This window comes from Cherax quadricarinatus, chromosome 2, assembly GCF_038502225.1.
Source record: "Cherax quadricarinatus isolate ZL_2023a chromosome 2, ASM3850222v1, whole genome shotgun sequence".
NCBI classification, from domain to species: Eukaryota; Metazoa; Arthropoda; class Malacostraca; order Decapoda; family Parastacidae; genus Cherax; species Cherax quadricarinatus.
In genome coordinates this window covers 78,775,935-78,797,346 of record NC_091293.1, presented here as the reverse complement: position 1 = coordinate 78,797,346, position 21,412 = coordinate 78,775,935, and the positions used below count along the sequence as shown (strand labels likewise).

The window sequence follows — 21,412 nt, the reverse complement described above, 5'->3', positions numbered from 1 at the left end:
GTACATGCATATATATACACATCCCTCTGGGCTTTCTTCTATTTTCTTTCTAGTTCTTATTCTTGTTTATTTCCTCTTATCTCCATGGGGAAGTGAAACAGAATTCTTCCTCCGTCAGCCATGCGTGTTGTAAGAGGCAACTGAAATGCCGGGAGCAAGGGGCTAGTAACCTCTTCTCCTGTATATATTACTAAATGTAAAAGGAGAAAGTTTCGTTTTTCCTATTGGGCCACCCTGCCTCGGTGGGATACGGCCGGTGTGTTGAAAGAAAAAGATATATATATATATAGGAAATAAGACGTATATAAGATATATACATACCTATCTTGAATTTTTGGTAACTCGTTACTTTGCCATTTTTCTATTGTTGTGATTATTATTATCGATTTTATTATTATTATTATTATTATTATTATTATTATTATCATCATCATCATCTCTGCAGTGTTCGTTGAAAACTAAAGACAATTCAACACAGTATCAGTAATGTACGGTTCATAAGACTAAAGAATATTTAAATAAGTACTACTGTAATAAAAAACTTCTTGCCTTTTTAATTGGTACAGTAAAGTTGTGGTGATGCATGAGAGGAAGATTGGAGGTTGAGTGTGGCTACTGGGGGAGAGGGTCGTCAACCTCATGCACTTTAACATTAAATGCTTCGTCAGTCAGGATTTCGTTTGCCTGGGTTTCTTCAACATCTGAAGAAGCTTTTGAAGTAGAAGGCATTGGTCTGAAGAATTTGTTAAATGAAGTTTGCACCGTTTTTCTCTTCTCGCCGTATGTTAGAAGGCAGCATGAGATAGAATTGTTAGCACCAGTTTAAACCTCTGAAAATCTCTCGATATTGGGGTCCGGAAGTATTGCAAATGAAACTTCAGCTAACACGGCAGTCTGTTCGTATGTGCGAATGTTCGTAACTCGAATGTTCGTAAGAAAAAAAATCCCCCCCCCAAAAATACTTTCATCATTCAACACTTTCACCTCACTCAAACATAATCACTGTTTTTGCAGAGGTGCTCAGAATACAACAGCAGTTTAGAATCATATACGTATAAAGATACACAATATATCCCTCCAAACTGCCAATATCCCAAACCCCTCCTTTAAAGTACAGGCATTGTTCTTCCCATTTCCAGGACTCAAGTCCAGCTATATAAAAATAACCAGTTTCCCTGAATCTCTTCACTAAATATTACCCTGCTCACACTCCAACAGCTTGTCAGGTTCCAAATACCATTCGTCTCCATTCACTCCTATCTAAGACGCTCACGCACGCTTGCTGGAAGTCCAAGTCCCTCGCCCATAAAACCTCCTTTACCTCCTCCCTTCAACCTTTTCGAGGACGACCCCCTACCCCGCCTTCCTTCCCCTACAGATTTATACGCTCTCCATGTCATTCTACTTTGATCCATTCTCTCTAAATAACCAAACCACCTCAACAACCCCTCTTCAGCCCTCTGACTAATACTTTTATTAACTCCACACCTTCTCCTAATTTCCACACTCCGAATTCTCTGCATAATATTCACACCACACATTGGTCTTAGACAGGACATCTCCACCGCCTCCAACCGTCTCCTCGCTACAGCATTTACAACCCAAGCTTCACACCCATATGAGAGTGTTGGTACCACTATACTTTCACACATTCCCTTCTTTGCCTCCATAAATAATGTTTTTTGTCTCCACATATACCTCAATGCGCCACTCATCTTTTTTTCTTCATCAATTCTATGGTTAACCTCATCCTTCATACATCCATCTGTTGCCACATCAACTCCCAAATATCTGAAAACATTCACTTCCATACTCCTCCTCTCCAATTTGTTATCCAATTTTTCTTGATCTAAATAATTTGATACCCTCATCACCTTACTCTTTTCTATGCTCACTTTCAACTTTCTACCTTTACACACTCTTCCAAACTCGTCCACTAACCTTTGCATCTTTTCTTTAGAATCACATAAGCACAGTATCATCAGCAAAAAGTAACTGTCTCAATTCCTATTTTGTATTTGATTCCCCATAATTTAATCCCACCCCTCTCCTGAACACTCTAGCATTTACTTCTTTTACAACCCCATCTAAAAAATATATTAAACAACCATGGTGACATTACACATCCCTGTCTTAGAACCACCTTTTAACGGGAAGTAGTCTCCCTCTCTTCCACACACCCTAACCTGAGCCTCATTATCCTCATAAAAACTCTTAACAGCATTTAGTAACTTACCACCTATTCCATATACTTGCAACATCTGCCACATTGTTCCCCTATCCACTCTATCATATGCCTTTTCTAAATCCATAAATGCAATGAAAGCTTTCCTACCTTTATCTAAATACTGTTCACATATATACTTCAATGTAAACACTTGATCTACACATCCCCTACCCACTGTAAAACCTCCCTGCTCATCCGCAACCCTACATTCTGTCATGCCTCTAATTCTTTCAATAATAACCCTACCATACACTTTTCCTGGTATCCTCAGTAAACTTATTCCTCTATAATTTTTACAATCTCTTTTGTCCCCCTTTTCTTTATATAAAGGAATTATACATGCTCTCTGCCAATCCCTAGGTACCTTCCCCTCTTTCATACATTTATTAAACAAAAATACCAACCACTCCAACACTATATCCCCCAAGCTTTTAACATTTCTGTCACGATACCGTCAGATCCAGCTGCTTTACCCCCTTTTCATTCTAAGTAATGCCTCACACACCTCCCCCGCACTCAAATCCTGCTCTTCTTCACTCCTAAAAGATGGTATACCTCCTTGGCCAGTGGATAAAATTACCGCCTCCCTTTCTTCATCGACATTTAGAAGTTCCTCAAAATATTCCCGCCATCTACCCAATACCTCCATCTCCCCATCTATTAACTCCCCTACTCTGTTTTTAACAGACGAATCTATTCGTTCCCAAGGCTTTCTTAACTTGTTCATGTCACTCAAAATAATTTACTTATTTTCATCAAAATTTCTTGACAGTGCCTCTCCCACTCTATCATCCACTCTCCTTTTACACTCTCTCACCACTCTCTTCACCTTTCTTTTACTCTCCATATACTCTACTCTTCTTATAACACTTTTTCTTTGTAAAAACCTCTCATAAGATACTTTTTTCTCTCTTACCACACCCTTTACTTCATCATTCCACCAATCACTCCTCTTTCCTCCTGCACCCACCCTCCTATAACCACAAACTTCTGCCCCACATTCTAATACTGCATTTTTAAAACTATTCCAACCCTTTTCAACCCCCCCACTACTCATACCTGCACCAACCCATCTTTTGCCTATAGTTGCTTATATCTCACCCAAACTTCCTCCTCCCTTAGTTTATACACCTTCACCTCTCTCTTACTTATTGTTGCCATTTTCCTTTTGTCCCATCTACCTCTTACTCTAACTGTAGCTACAACTAAATAATGATCCGATATATCAGTTGCCCCTCTATAAACATGTACATCCTGAATCCTACCCATCAACCTTTTATCCACCAATATATAATCTAAAGAACTACTTTCATTACGTGCTATATCATACCTTGTATATTTATTTATCCTCTTTTTCATAAAATATGTATTACTTATTACCAAACCTCTTTCTACACATAGCTCAATTAAAGGCTACCCATTTACATTTACCCCTGGCACCCCAAATTGACCTACTACTCCCTCCACATTTTTACCCACTTTAGCATTGAAATCCCCGACCACAAGTACTCTCACACTTGGTTCAAAACTCCCCATACACTCACTCAACAATTCCCAAAACCTCTCTCTCTCTCTCTCCTCTAGACTTCTCTCTTCTCCAGGTGCATATACGCTTACTATAACCCACTTTTCACATCCAACCTTTATTTTACTTCAAATATTCCTTGAATTAATACATTTATACTCCCTCTTTTCCTGCCATAGCTTATCCTTCAACATTATTGCTATTCCTTTTTTAGCTCTAACTCTGTTTAAAACCCTTGACCTAATCCCATTTGCTTCTCTCCACTGAAACTCTCCCACCCCCTTCAGCTTTGTTTCACTTATAGCCAGGACATCCAGCTTCTTCTCATTCATAACATCCACGATCATCTCTTTCTTATCATTTGCACAACATCCACGCACATTCAGACATCCCAATTCGACAATTTTCTTCTTCCTTTTAGTAATCAGTACAGGAAAAGGGGTCACTAGCCCATTGTTCCTGACATTTTAGTTGACTTTTACAACACGCTTGGCTTACAGAGGAAATATTCTTATTCCACTTCCCCATGGATATAAAAGCAAAAGTAATAAGAACAAGAACTATTAAGATAAAATCAAAGAAAACTCAGATGAGTGTGTATAAATAAACGTGTACATGTATGTGTAGTGTGACCTAAGTGTAAGTAGAAGTATATATATATATATATATATATATATATATATATATATATATATATATATATATATATGTACATACATCTATATTCTTTCTTTCAACACACCGGCCGTATCCCACCGAGGCGGGGTGGCCCAAAAGAAAAAAATGAAAGTTTCTCCTTTTACATTTAGTAACATATACAGGAGAAGAGGCTACTAGTGCCTTGTATTTTAGTCGCCTCTTACAACACGCATGGCTTACGGAGGAAGAATTCTGTTCCACTTCCCCATGGAGATAAGAGGAAATAAACAAGAACAAGAACTAGAAAGAAAACAGAAGAAAACCCAGAGGGGTGTGTATATATATGCTTGTACATGTATGTGAAGTGTGACCTAAGTGTAAGTAGAAGTAGCAAGACGTACCTGAAATCTTGCATGTGTATGAGACAGAATGTAAAGACACCAGCAATCCTACCATCGTGTAAAACAATTACAGGCTTCCGTTTTACACTCACTTGGCAGAACGGTAGTACCTCCCTGGGCGGTTGCTGTCTACCAACCTACTACCTATACCTGGCAGAAGAAGACTCGAACCTACTAACCTTGGAACAAGGTACGCAGTGCTATACCATTCTCACCACACTAGACGTTGATCCAAGGCAGCCAGCTTTCAGGGAGAAGGCATACAGCTTTTCATCTCATCCCCTGCATGCACCAGCCTTACTAGAGATTTTAACAATGCAAGGAATTTGCAAGAGCAGGCGAAATATACGCAAACACTGATCTCTGGCTGAAGGAGATTCGAACCTACGAACCTTGGAACAAGGTACGCAGTGCTATACCATTCTCACCACACTGGACCTTGCTCCAAGGTTCGTAGGTTCGAGTCTCCTTCAGCCAGAGATCAGTGTTTGTGTATATTTCGCCTGCTCTTGCGAATTGTTTGAATATATATATATATATATATATATATATATATATATATATATATATATATATATATATATATATATATATATATATATATATATATATATATATATATATATATACAAAGAGTCACAGAGCTGCTGAGTGGGGCCAATATATCTGAAATACGAAGGGAGGCACTGGTCAATGAAATTGTAAATATCGATCTTAAGCTGAAGGAATCCTACAGGAGACAAGAATCACAGGAAGAACTAAAAGCTATAAAGAAATTGAGAAAACAAAAACAAAATACTTCTTATGTCAAATCCAAGGAAAAAACAACATCCAGTATTGGGCTGCTGCTTAGGTGGGATGAGACATATACAGATGACAGCCAAAAAATGAGTGAGATATTAGAGTCCCGATATAACTCAGTGTTCAGCGAGCCGCTGCCCAGACTAAGAGTCAACAATCCAAATCAATTTTTATTAACGAATCCCAAAATTTGGTCATCTCAAATATCTCGGATATTATTCTAACTCCACAAGACTTTGAAGAGGCAATAAACGACAAGCCATGATGATTCTCTTCGTATCGCTTGTTTTCTCTAGGCTGGAATACTGCTGTACACTAACGACCCTCTTCAAGGCTGGCGACACTGCAGACCTGGAGAGTGTACAAAGAACTTTCATGGCACACATAAGTGCGATAAGGCACCTAAACTACTGGGAACGGTTGAAGGTCCTTGATCTGTATTCCCTGGAACGCAGGCGAGAGAGATACACGATAATATACACTTGGAAGATCCTGGAGGGATTGGTACCAAACCTGCACACGAAAATTACTCCCAAGGAGGTATTACCATCCTGCCAAGTGAGTGTAAAACGAAAGCCTGTAATTGTTTTACATGATGGAAGGATTGCTGGTGTCCTTTTTTTCTGTCTCATAAACATGCAAGATTTCAGGTACGTCTTGCTACTTCTACTTACACTTAGGTCACACTACACATACATGTACAAGCATATATATATACACACACCCCTCTGGGTTTTCTGGTATTTTCTTTCCAGTTCTTGTTCTTGTTTATTTCCTCTTATCTCCATGCGGAAGTGGAACAGAATTCTTCCTCCGTAAGCCATGCGTGTTGTAAGAGGCGACTAAAATGCCGGGAGCAAGGTGCTAGTAACCCCTTCTCCCGTATAAATTACTAAATTTAAAAAAAGAAACTTTTGTTTTTCTTTTTGGGCCACCCTGCCTTGGTGGGATACGGCCGGTTTGTTGAATATATATATATATATATATATATATATATATATATATATATATATATATATATATATATATATATATATATATATATATATAAGGAATATGACTCTCTCCTGAAGGCCATGCTAGAGAGTGTATTGAATCTTTCCCTTGACGATGGACAGTGGTTGCAAGCCTCACTTCCGGTCAGGCTTGGAGGGCTAGGAGTACGCAGATCCTCCCAGATTGCTCTACCAGCTTTCCTATCCTCTTCCATTGCATCAAACGAGTTGATAAGACAAATTCTTCCTGACACCCTCAGTGACTCAGCAGGAATAGAAGACCCTAGCTATGTCAGTGCCATCACCGAATGGGAGACTCTTGCTGCTCCAGCACCAAACCCTAGTGCAGCACTGGCTCACAAACAGTCAAGCTGGGATAGCCCAATTGCTGAAAAGGTGCTTGCCAACATGCTCAGGGCTGCAAAATCAGATAGGGAGATTGCCCGTCTCCAGGCTGTGAGTGCACCTCACTCCGGGGACTTCCTTCAAACAGTTCCCATATCGGCAAAGGGAACGCGACTCGACCCTAAGACCCTCCGTATTGCAGTGGCTCTGCGCCTTGCTGCCCCAATTCACACAGAATATATGTGTATTTGCGGCGAAGTGCAAGCAGACCAATACGGTCTACATGGTCTTAACTGTTCCAAAACCAAGGGCTGGCATGCAAGACACAATGAGGTCAACGACATCATTAAGAGAATCCTTGCTACAGCTGGATGCCCTGCCGAGAGGGAGCCACGATCACTTGCAGCAAACAATACCCACAACCCAGCAAACCGCCCCGAAGGGATCACCATCTATCCTTGGAAGAATGGCAAGCTCTTAGCATGGGACTATACCTGTGTGTCCACACTGACTGACACCTATATCCATCACAGTGTGGGGCGACAGGGAGGAGCTGCTGACCACAGGGAGGAGTACAAGATCAGCAAGTACAGGGACATTAGCCAACAGTATCAATTTGTCCCAGTGGGATGAGAGACCTTGGGATCATGGGGAAAAAATGCCACACGTTTCCTTAAAGAATTGGGTTCCAGACTCATCGACACCACCAGGGACCCAAGGGCAGCCACTTTCATGTTCCAGCGCCTCAGCATCGCCATCCAGAGGGGAAATGCTTGCTGCATACTTGGCTCACGTCCAGCCTCGGAGGAGCTGGAGGAAATTCATGATCTTTGATACATTGTGCCATTGTATTCATGTTTTTTTTCTGTAAATGTATTTTGTTTATTAATAAATGTTCACATAGAATAAAAAATATATAGGGGGTGGTAGGAGAAGAAAATATTCAAACAGCTCCGGGGAGAACCTTGAGTTTTCTCTGAGGTACGTTTATTGTCTTCTCTGAGGATGAGGGTCCCCATTCCAGCTATAGAGGTGGTACTTCCCTATATATTTTAATCGTTGAAAAAAAAAAATATATATATATACAAATATATATATATATATATATATATATATATATATATATATATATATATATATATATATATATATATATATATATATGTACAGCAGTTCTCTCTTGAAGTCTTCCGTTAATGTTAATGCAATGTTTCTGATATCTAGGGGTAGCAAGTTGAATAGCCGGAGACCCTAGTTGTTGACACCGTAAATTCTACACTACCTCCCGTGCCTCTCACCTCACTAAGTTACAGAAGAATACAGATTCTAATTTTTGTTTTCCTCTTGTAACCGGAGAATGACTATTCTTATCGGCTTCAAGCACTGGACGTTCGTGTATGCTACTTGAAGAAAGATTAAATCAATGTGAAGCATTAGTTAATAGGCTTGCTGTAGTTAGACAAGAGAGATGAAATTTTATTCGGATTTTTAACCCCGGATGGTTAGCTATCCATGATAACTCAAGAAAGGCAGTGCGTTATTGAGGGACCGTCTATCATATTTCTATTAGGGTCTGCAATCATGTCCCGCAGGATGCGACCCACACCAGTCGACTAACACCCAGGTACGTACTTACTTGCTAGGTGAATGGGGATAGCAAGTGTAAGAAAACATACCCAATGTTTCACCCTCGCCAGAGACCGAACCACGAACACTGTGTGTGTGGCGAGAGCGTTGCCTACTAGACCACGGTACACCGTTCTTCTTAATTAGTGTATTCTTACACTAGTGGGTTTTGCCTCCTGTGGCGAGGCAGTAGGAAAGGTTGCATTCTCATGCCTCTATTGTTATTGAACTGAGCAAACATTTAGTCTGAGGGACTAACTACCGTAAACTTCCCTCTTTCACAAAGCTGAGCTACTTTTCACTTCTTAGGTAAAGGTAGATTTACAGTGAAGGTTGCCGGAGCTGTGAGAAAGGACAGGTAGTGACCTCTGTGGAACTTTCTTATTAGAAGCTCCATAGCGGTATTTTGATAGACTTGCCAAGCCCACGGTTCAAGCTTCCCTGTACATCTTTCTGTTTATTCTTAACCATAACTTCGCTGCTTATGCTGCGTCCTCTTAATTTTAACTGAAGAAGACTGTTGAGCAAACGAAACATCTCGATAAATAACCAAAGTCTTGCACTTGTGTCTTAGCCATCCATTCGTCGGTGCTCTTAACCATTAATAAAAGAACACCAGTCTGACACAACACCATTGTATCTTGAGTAGCTTTAAAAACTGGTTGAATAAGTGCATGAGTGCCTGGGAGAGATGGATGAGTTGAACCTGCCTAGCTTACTGCCAAGTGTTAATAAGCTCTTCTTAATCTAAAGACGACGTAACAATAACTAGGAGTATTTTGGTGCCCATGTGATCCATCCGAGAAAGGACTCCCTGTGTTGCATAACCCCAGTCCACTGTACCTCAATGCACGTGACTGGTATAAAACAGAGTGTGACATAAGTTTGTAACCCAATTTAATAATAGCAACGAAGATTCTGAAGTGAATTCAAAAAGACATTCACAAGTCATCAAATAGTAACTAACATCTAAATTTCTTCAGTAAAAATGAGAAATTAGGACATACACAGCCTGAATCTAATTCAAATCTTGCAATAAGAAGCATCAACTCTGGAGCTAAACTGAAGAGGCATTGTCATGTTACCTCACGAAGACCACTATCCCTAAATACACAAGCACAATAAGATTGAAGGCACTTAGAAGTTGCATTGGGAAGCTTTGAGCTCTGATTAGCTGAAACAAATCAGATGCGGCTACAATCAAAGTAAAATTGACCAGCTTTTAAGAAAGTAAGAAAATAAGTAAGGACCATAACATTGTATCAATCGCATCTGCTAGAAAAATGACAGGATGGATAATGAGAACCTTCAAAACTAGGGAGGCCAAGCCCATGATGACACTCTTCAGGTCACTTGTTCTATCTAGGCTGGAATATTGCTGCACTCTAACAGCACCTTTCAAGGCAGGTGAAATTGCCGACCTAGAAAATGTACAGAGAACTTTCACGGCGCGCATAACGGAGATAAAACACCTCAATTACTGGGAGCGCTTGAGGTTTCTAAACCTGTATTCCCTGGAACGCAGGAGGGAGAGATACATGATTATATACACCTGGAAAATCCTAGAGGGACTAGTACCGAACTTGCACACGAAAATCACTCACTACGAAAGCAAAAGACTTGGCAGACGATGCACCATCCCCCCAATGAAAAGCAGGGGTGTCACTAGCACGTTAAGAGACCATACAATAAGTGTCAGGGGCCCGAGACTGTTCAACTGCCTCCCAGCACACATAAGGGGGATTACCAACAGACCCCTGGCAGTCTTCAAGCTGGCACTGGACAAGCACCTAAAGTCAGTTCCTGATCAGCCGGGCTGTGGCTCGTACGTTGGTTTGCGTGCAGACAGCAGCAACAGCCTGGTTGATCAGGCGCTGATCCACCAGGAGGCCTGGTCACAGACCGGGCCGCGGGGGCGTTGACCCCCGAAACTCTCTCCAGGTAAACTCCAGGTAAAGTTTTATATATTTTTTGTGTACATAATATAATATTTCAACAATGTCATTAAAGACAAAAAAAGAAGATAAAGGCCAATTAAAGTTCTTTATGTAACCTGGAGTTTACCTGGAGAGAGTTCCGGGGGTCAACGCCCCCGCGGACAGGTCCGCGACCAGGCCTTCTGGTGGATCAGAGCCTGATCAACTAGGCTGTTGCTGCTGGCTGCACGCAAACCAACGTACGAGCCACAGCCCGGCTGGTCAGGAACCTACTTTAGGTGCTTGTCCAGTGCCAGCTTGAAGACTGCCAGGGGTCTGTTGGTAATCCCCCTTATGTGTGCTGGGAGGCAGTTGAACAGTCTCGGGCCCCTGACACTTATTGTATGGTCTCTTAACGTGCTAGTGACACCCCTGCTTTTCATTGGGAGATGTTGCATCGTCTGCCAAGTCTTTTGCTTTCGTAGTGAGTGATTTTCGTGTGCAAGTTCGGTACTAGTCCCTCTAGGATTTTCCAGGTGTATATAATCATGTATCTCTCCCTCCTGCATTCCAGGGAATACAGGTTTAGGAACCTCAAGCACTCCCAGTAATTGAGGTGTTTTATCTCCGTTATGCGCGCCGTGAAGGTTCGCTGTACATTTTCTAGGTCAGCAGTTTCACCTGCCTTGAAAGGTGCTGTTAGTGTGCAGCAATATTCCAGCCCAGATAAAACAAGTGACCTGAAGAGTGTCATCATGGTCTTGGCATCCCTACTTTTGAAGGTTCTCATTATCCATCCTGTCATTATTCTAGCAGATGCGATTGATACAATGTTATGGTCCTTGAAGGTGAGATCCTCCGACATGATCACTCCCAGGTCTTTGACGTTGGTGTTTCGCTCTATTTTGTGGCCAGAATTTGCTTTGTACTCTGATGAAGATTTAATTTCCTCGTGTTTACCATATCTGAGCAATTGAAATTTCTCATCGTTGAACTTCATATTGTTTTCTGCAGCCCACTGAAAGATTTGGTTGATGTCCGCCTGGAGCCTTGCAGTGTCTGCAATGGAAGACACTGTCATGCAGATTCGGGTGTCATCTGCAAAGGAAGACACGGTGCTGTGGCTGACATCTTTGTCTATGTCAGATATGAGGATGAGGAACAAGATGGGAGCGAGTACTGTGCCTTGTGGAACAGAGCTTTTCACCGTAGCTGCCTCGGACTTTACTCTGTTGACTACTACTCTCTGTGTTCTGTTAGTGAAGAAATTATGGATCCATCGACCGACTTTTCCTGTTATTCCTTTGGCACGCATTTTGTGCGCTATTACGCCATGGTCACACTTATCGAAGGCTTTTGCAAAGTCTGTATACCAAAATGACCGTGACTTATTTAACCCAGGATAACCAAACAAAGTCCAACACTGTGACTTATTTAACCCAGGATAACCAAAAAAAGTCCAACACTGTGACTTATTTAACCCAGGATAACCAAACAAAGTCCAACACTGTGACTTATTTAACCCAGGATAACCAAACAAAGTCCAACACTGTGACTTATTTAACCCAGGATAACCAAACAAAGTCCAACACTGTGACTTATTTAACCCAGGATAACCAAAGTCCAACACTGTGACTTATTTGTCCCAGGATAACCAAACAAAGTCCAGTACTGTGACTTATTTAATGCAGGATAACCAAAGTCCTACATTGTGACTTATTTATCCCAGGATAACCAAACAAAGTCCAACACTATGACTTATTTAACCCAGGATAACCAAACAAAATCCAACATTGTGACTTATTTATCCCAGGATAACCAAACAAAGTCCAACACTGTGTCTTATTTAACCCAGGATAACCAAACAAAGTCCAACACTGTGACTTATTTAACCCAGGATAACCAAAGTCCAACACTGTGATTTATTTAACGCAGGATAACCAAACAAAGTCCAACGCTGTGACTAATTTAACCCAGGAAAACCAAACAAAGTCCAACACTGTGACTTATTTATCCCAGGATAAACAAAAAAAAGTCCAGCACGTTGACTTATTTAGCCCAGGATAACCAAACAAAGTCCAACACTGTGACTTATTTAACCCAGGATAACCAAACAAAGTCCAACACTCTGACTTATTTAATCCAGGATAACCAAAGTCCAACACTGTGACTTATTTAACCCAGGATAACCAAAGTCCAACACTGTGACTTATTTATCCCAGGATAACCAAACAAAGTCCAACACTGTGTCTTATTTAACCCAGGATAACCAAACAAAGTCCAACGCTGTGATTTATTTAACCCAGGATAACCAAACAAAGTCCAACACTGTGACTTATTTATCCCAGGATAGCCAAACAAAGTCCAGCACTGTGACATATTTAACCCAGGATAACCAGACAAAATCCAACACTGTGACTTATTTAACCCAGGATAACCAGACAAAATCCAACACTGTGACTTATTTAACCCAGGATAACCAGACAAAACCCAACACTGTGACTTATTTAACCCAGGATAACCAGACAAAATCCAACACTGTGACTTATTTAACCCAGGATAACCAGACAAAATCCAACACTGTGACTTATTTAACCCAGGATAACCAGACAAAATCCAACACTGTGACTTATTTAACCCAGGATATCCAGACAAAATCCAACACTGACTTATTTAACCCAGGATAACCAGACAAAATCCAACACTGTGACTTATTTAACCCAGGATAACCAGACAAAATCCAACACTGTGACTTATTTAACCCAGGATAACCAGACAAAAACCAACACTGTGACTTATTTAACCCAGGATAACCAGACAAAATCCAACACTGTGACTTATTTAACCCAGGATAACCAGACAAAATCCAACACTGTGACTTATTTAACCCAGGATATCCAGACAAAATCCAACACTGTGACTTATTTAACCCAGGATATCCAGACAAAATCCAACACTGACTTATTTAACCCAGGATAACCAGACAAAATCCAACACTGTGACTTATTTAATCCAGGATAACCAGACAAAATCCAACACTGTGACTTATTTAATCCAGGATAACCAGACAAAATCCAACACTGTGACTTATTTAATCCAGGATAACCAGACAAAATCCAACACTGTGACTTATTTAATCCAGGATAACCAGACAAAATCCAACACTGTGACTTATTTAACCCAGGATAACCAGACAAAATCCAACACTGTGACTTATTTAACCCAGGATAACCAGACAAAATCCAACACTGTGACTTATTTAACCCAGGATATCCAGACAAAATCCAACACTGTGACTTATTTAACCCAGGATATCCAGACAAAATCCAACACTGACTTATTTAACCCAGGATAACCAGACAAAATCCAACACTGTGACTTATTTAATCCAGGATAACCAGACAAAATCCAACACTGTGACTTATTTAATCCAGGATAACCAGACAAAATCCAACACTGTGACTTATTTAACCCAGGATAACCAGACAAAATCCAACACTGTGACTTATTTAACCCAGGATAACCAGACAAAATCCAACACTGTGACTTATTTAACCCAGGATATCCAGACAAAATCCAACACTGTGACTTATTTAACCCAGGATATCCAGACAAAATCCAACACTGACTTATTTAACCCAGACTCCAACACTGTGACTTATTTAATCCAGGATAACCAGACAAAATCCAACACTGTGACTTATTTAATCCAGGATAACCAGACAAAATCCAACACTGTGACTTGCTTCTGATGAGAAGAGATATTCACCATTTATTTCATAGGAACCAATTTGATTAATAAAACCCGGGCAACTGATAACTTACACAACCTAACGTCAAGAGTTTATTTCCTGTGAGGAAAACACATAAGCTCGAAAAGTTTGAAGCTGACCCGCAGATTCATTCCCCAGTTATTGCTCAGAATCCAGGAAAATCTACACCTGTACTGTCTAAACCCAGCAAAATCTTTCGTTTCCATCAATACATCAGACATTAAAGATTGATGCCGTTCAGAGAATTGGTTAAACCCTTAGGGGTTCATATTGAGCTTGTGAAATGGAAGGCATTCGGTCCAAGCAAGGGAAAAGCGATCCCCATCCCTTGGATCAAGAGCTCTTAACCTGCATCAAGGCTAAATAAGGCAATAATGTACAGGGGACTGGGGTTATGCAATACCTTTCTCGGATAACTGTGCCATCCGAGAAGAGGATCCCCGTATTGCACAACCTTTCTCCCTCCACACGTCAATGCAGTCGAAAGTTAGGGCAGAGCGCCGCTTAAATTTATAATGCAGTTTATTTTAAGCGTTGAAGATTTGAAGAGAGTCAGATTTGGTATTCTCAAGTTAACATTAATATCCAAATTTAGCATTGACACAAATTTAACACTGATATCAAGATTTCTTCAATAAAACTTGTAAATACGATATAGAGTCTTAAACTAACTTAAACCTTCCAATAATAAACATGAACTTTGAATTATATAAATGGTTTAAAAAAACGACAAATGATGAATGAGATACTTGGGCAACACTTGGATATCTCTATTATGGGAATATTTTATCAGCCAGTGGCTTCTTCAGTCCAATGCAGAGAACAATGAAAGATTGGAAGGAGTTTGAGGTAATCAGTCCCTGAACCTGGAAATGTGTCAGTCAATTAAACTTGACAGAAGTACAGCATATACACTACCTCCAATACTTAAACTCCTTCTCCATGTATATGTTGTACTGCTGTGGCATGCAAAGAGTACGTAACCTTTATTCGGTGCATATACACATCCTCATTAAAAGGTTACCTCCCCAACCAGCGAACCAGATACTAAGGGTCGGACGATCGGGGCCCCATCGTCAGATAAGTGTCTAGCTTCAACCAGTCATAATATGGACCTGGCAATTGTAAAGGTGACGTGGTTACCACGCACGTTTTTACCCTTGTCATTTCCATTCATGAGCTGATTGAAGCACGGTGGTCTGCATTCTATTGGCTTCCAATTCTGCCTTGATCACCGTGGCGTGCACTAATACCTATTGCTGTACATAGTGTATATAGTGTACATATTGCTGTTTATATGTGGTGATGGATAATACAAGTCAAAGTTTTTCTGCTGTGTTTATTTTGCTCCCTTTCCACCCAGGACAACAGGCCTTTGGGAACCTGGGTTGTAATAATTGCTATTAAGGCTGATGAACACATCATTTCCGTTCTTCTCTGTATTGAACTGGTGAAGTCACTGACTGACGAATCGTTTTCACAATAAAGATTCTCAAGTGTTGCTAATTGTCTCAATTTTCAAGCAGCTTTGAAGCCAAACTAAAGAGGAATTATTTTGTTATCTCGGAGGGAGCAACATCCTAATATACCTACATTAGACAACACACTTAACCACTTTTCAAGAGTCTTAACCTGCTAAATATACAAAACATCCACACTTATTATTGTGCCTACTACATACACAGAACACTATACTCTACTGAAAACCCTCCTCTCAAACTCCTCCTTGATAACTGAAACAGAACACACAGTCATAATACGAGACACAGATCACTCTTCGATATTCCCCGTGTTCATCTCTTCCTATGCAAAAACGCTACAATGGAGCGGAAAAGTAATGTGAAGAACCTGGGAGTGACAATGTCAGAGGATCTCGCCTTTAAAGACCACAACAATGCATCAACCTCATCCACTAGGAAAATGATAGGATGGATAATGAGAACCTTCAAAATTAGGGACGATAGGCCCATAATGATTCTCTTCAAATCGCTTGTGATCTCTAGGCTGGAATACTGTTGTACACTAACGGCCCCCTTCAAGGCTGGCGACACTGCAGACCTGGAGAGTGTACAAAGAACTTTCACGGCACACTTAACTGCGATAAGGCACCTAAACTACTGGGAACGATTGAAGGTCCTTGATCTGTATTCCCTCGAACGCAGGCGACAGAGATACATGATAATATACACTTGGAAGGCCCTGGAGGGATTGGTACCAAACCTGCACACGAAAATCACTCCATATGAAAGCAAAACACGGCAGGAGATGCAACATTCCCCCAATGAAAAGCAGGGGTGCCACAAGTACACTGAGAGACAACACAATAAGTGTCCGGGGCCCAAGACTGTTCAATTGCCTCCCAGCATACATGAGGGAGATTACCAATAGACCCCTGGCTGTCTTCAAGAAGGCACTGGACAGGCACCTAAAGTCAGTACCTGACAACCGGGCTGTGGTTCGTACGTCAGCTTGCTTGCGGCCAGCAGTAATAGCCTGATTAATCAGACCCTGATCCACCATGAGGCCTGATCTCAGACCGGGCCGCGGGGGCGTTGACTCTCGAAACCCTCTCTAGGTAAACTCCAGGTAAACGTAAAAGGCCCGAAGATCTGGAATTCATTGCCAGAACAAAGTAAAGGACCCCTGTCTGCAAATCAGTTTAAGACCCAAATAAGAAATCACCTCATCATCCAAAATTAACCAGACAAGTCATACCTAACCACTACCAGTTTCTCAAAAGCTATTCATATTGTGCTGATGAATGCTCAATCACTAACTACTATGAAATTAGGATGTCTGTTCTTTTCACTGTTCTAAATAGTAGTAGATTGTAATACAATACATCATACACAAATAACCCGCACATAAAAGAGAGAAGCTTACGACGACGTTTCGGTGTGACTTTGTCAATGGTCCAAGTCGGACCGAAACGTCGTCGTAAGCTTCTCTCTTTTATGTGCGGGTTATTTGTGTATCGTTCCAGTCACGGTATTGTGCCTTTTTGTTATCAATACATCATAATAAACCATACCACGAGCGGGATTGAACCCGCGGTCAGAGAGTCTCAAAACTCCAGCCCGTCGCGTTAGCCACTGGACCAGCTAGCCACAACAAGATTCGTCCAACTAGGTATATTTCTACACCATACGTGGTATAGTTTGTTTGCAATCGTGTTATTACGATTTCGTGAGTCAATACATCATAATGAAAATTGGTCCACTGTAAAATTAGATTTCATTGTTTTAAATAGTACTAAATGGTAATTCATCACTCTGTAAGTTGTTTCAAATTGTTATACTGTAATACTGTAATTTTTATTAACTAATTCAACAGTGTAAAAAGTCTACTAGACTTATTAAAACCATGTAGCATCACCTGATATAATATTAAATTCTCCTGTACTCTCTCTAAGTCATCTAATGACAATATTACTGCCTTACTAATCTTAAGCTAATCTTTAAGTTTGCCGGAAATGCTCAGCATACAGAGGGGCTTTTGGTATGCACACCCAACTATTATGTTCCTCTGAACAACCATGTAATTTGTCAAAATAAAAAAAATTAATCTAATTTAATATAATCTAATATAGTGGCCCCCGCGGCCCAGTCCTTGAGCAGGTCTCCCGGTTGATCATGGCCTGAATAAACCAGGCTGATATTGGTGGCCGCAAGTAGTCCTACAGCCCGGCTAGTCAGATACTGACTTTAGGTATCTGTCCAGCTCCCTTTTGAAGGCAGCTAGGGGTCTATTGGTAATTCCACTTATGCATGGTCGGAGGCAGTTGAACAGCCTTGGGCCCCAGACCCTTACTGTGTTTTCACTTAGTGTACCAATAGCACCCCTACTTTTAGTGGGGGTATGTTACATCGCCTGCCCAGTCCTTTGCTATCGTAGGGAGTGATTTCTTTGTGCAGATTAGGGACCAGTCCCTCTAGGATTTTCCAGGTATAGATTATGATGTATCTCTCTCGCCTACGTTCTAGTGAGCATAAGTTAAATGCTTCCATGCGTTTCCAGTAGATTTAAGATGTTTGACGGAATTTATATGTGCAGTAAAGGTTCTCTGTGCATTGCCTAGGTCTGTGATTTCACCTGTCTTGAATGGAGATGTTAATGTGCAGCAGTATTCCAGCCTAAAGAGAACAAGTGATTTAAAAAGGATCATGATTAGCTTGACATCTCTTGTTTTGAAGGTTCTCATTATCCATTCTACATTTTCCTCGCAGATGTGGCAGTGACACTGTTGTCATCCTTGACGGTGAGATCCTCTGACATTACCACTCCCAGATCCTTCACACTACTTTTCCGCTCTATTGTGTGATTAGAGTTTGTAGTTTACTTAGCTCTAGCTATTATTTCCTTCAGTTTTCCATAACGGATTAGTTGGCATTTGTCCTCATTGAGCATCATATTGTTTTCCGTTCCCCATTGGAAAACTTGGTTTGTATCGGCTTAGAGATTTACCGTGTCCTTAATAGATGAGTGTCTCATGTAGATCCTAGTATTGTCTGCATAGAGTGATATTAGGTTTAAACAGCTCTCAGTTTGTTTTTTGAAGTTATCATTGTTGATGTGTGACTGCAAGTGGATGAGAAACTCAAAGTGGATAAGGAATTCATAAGTAGATGAGGAACTCACAAGTAGTTGAGGAACTCACAAGTGTATGAGGAACTCACAAATGGATGAAGAACTCACAAGTGGGTGAGGAACTCACGAGTGGATGAGGAACCACAAATGAATGAGGAACTCACAAGTGGATGAGGAACTCACAAGTGGATGAGGAACTCACAAGTGGATGAGGAACTCACAAGTGGATGAGGAACTCACAAGTGGATGAGGAACTCACAAGTGGATGAGGAACTCACAAGTCATCACATGAAAATGTATTTCAATTGTCTCAGTTTCTTCCATAAATAAATAAAAATGACACAGTCGCAGGACAAAATAAATTCAGACACTTGTCTAAGTAAGATTTACCAGCGTTTAAGGTCTAAATATGTAAGTATGCATTTAAGTAACTAAGGTTTATCCTGCCACTTATCTTCATATCAGTCATAGATTTGAAGATAAGTGTCATTACTACAGAACAGTCATCATCACTAAACAGTTATTACTACAGAACAGTCATCATCACTAAACAGTTATTACTACAGAACAGTCATCATCACTAAACAGTTATTACTACAGAACAGTCATCATCACTAAACAGTTATTACTACAGAACAGTCATCATCACTAAACAGTTATTACTACAGAACAGTCATCATCACTAAACAGTTGTTACTAAAGAACAGTCATCATCACTAAACATTATTACTATAGAACAGTCATCAATAAACAGTTATTACTACAGAACAGTCATCATCACTAAACAGTTATTACTACAGAACAGTCATCATCACTAAACAGTTATTACTATAGAACAGTCATCATCACTAAACAGTTATTACTATAGAACAGTCATCATCACTAAACAGTTATTACTACAGAACAATCATCACTAAACAGTTATTACTACAGAACAGTCATTATCACTAAACAGTTATTACTATAGAACAGTCATCATCACTAAACAGTTATTACTACAGAACAGTCATCATCACTAAAGAGTTATTACTACAGAACAGTCATCACTAAACAGTCATACCATGAAACAATCATCACCACTAAACAGTCATCACCAATAAACAGTCATCACCACTAAACAGTCATCACCACTAAACAGTCATCACCACTAAACAGTCATCATCACTAAACAGTCATCACCACTAAACAGTCATCACCACTAAACAGTCATCACCACTAAACAGTCATCACCACTAAACAGTCATCACCACTAAAAAGTCATCACTACTGAGCAGTTATCATCACTAAGCAGTCATCACCACTATACAGTCATCTCCATTAAACAGTCACCACCATTAAACAGTCATCACCACTAAACAGTCATCACCACTAAACAGTCATCACCACAAAACAGTCATCACCACTAAACAGTCATCACTACTGAGCAGTTATCACCACTAAGCAGTCATCACCACTATACAGTCATCGCCACTAAACAGTCATCACCACTAAACAGTCATCACCATTAAACAGTCATCACCACTATACAGTCATCACCACTAAACAGTCATCACCATTAAACAGTCATCACCACTATACAGTCATCACCACTAAACAGTCATCACCATTAAACAGTCATCACCACTATACAGTCATCACCACTAAACAGCCATCACCACTAAACAGTCATCACTACTGAGCAGTTATCACCACTATACAATCATCACCACTAAACAATCATCACCACTAAACAGTCATCACCACTGAACAGTCATCACCACTAAACAGTCATCACCACTAAACAGTCATCACCACTAAACAGTCATCACTACTAAGCAGTTATCACCACTAAGCAGTCATCACCACTAAACAGACATCATAACTAAACAGTCATCACTACTGAGCAGTAATCACCACTAAGCAGTCATCACCACTATACAGTCATCACCACTAAACAGTCATCACCACTAAACAGTCATCACCACTAAGCAGTAATCACCACTAAACAGTCATCACCACTAAACAGTCATCACCACTAAACAGTCATCACCACTAAACAGTCATCACCACTAAACAGTCATCACCACTAAACAGTCATCACTACTAAGCAGTTATCACCACTAAACAGTCATCACCACTAAACAGTCATCACTACTGAGCAGTTATCACCACTAAACAGTCATCACTACTGAGCAGTTATCACCACTAAGCAGTCATCCCCACTAAACAGTCATCACTACTGAGCAGTTATCACCACTAAACAGTCATCACCACTAAACAGTCAACACCACTAAACAGTCATCACCACTAAACAGTCATCACCACTAAACAGTCATCACCACTAAACAGTCATCACCACTAAACAGTCATCACCACTAAACAGTCATCACCACTAAACAGTCATCACCACTAAACAGTCATCACTACTGAGCAGTCATCACTACTAAGCAGTTATCACCACTAAACAGTCATCACTACTGAGCAGTCATCACTACTAAGCAGTCATCACCACTGAACAGTCATCCCCACTAAACAGTCATCACCACTAAGCAGTCATCACCACTAAACAGTCATCACTACTGAGCAGTTATCACCACT

At 40.5% G+C, this 21,412-nt stretch overlaps 1 protein-coding gene across 5 annotated transcripts in view; it reads right to left on the bottom strand.

Annotated features, from left to right (window-relative positions):
- The window catches only part of LOC128684267 (prestin-like), a 125,838-nt gene that overhangs the window by 100,030 nt on the left and 4,396 nt on the right, over window positions 1–21,412 (bottom strand). The window contains exon 2 of one of the 5 annotated variants that reach the window (XM_070089158.1): window positions 4,972–5,074. The exons of 3 other annotated variants lie outside the window; for them this stretch is intronic. The gene's annotated coding sequence lies outside the window, so the exon portion shown is untranslated. Of the gene's footprint in view, window positions 1–4,971; window positions 5,075–21,412 lie in introns of those variants that run through there. One more of the 5 variants, XM_070089171.1, reaches the window with a different exon arrangement.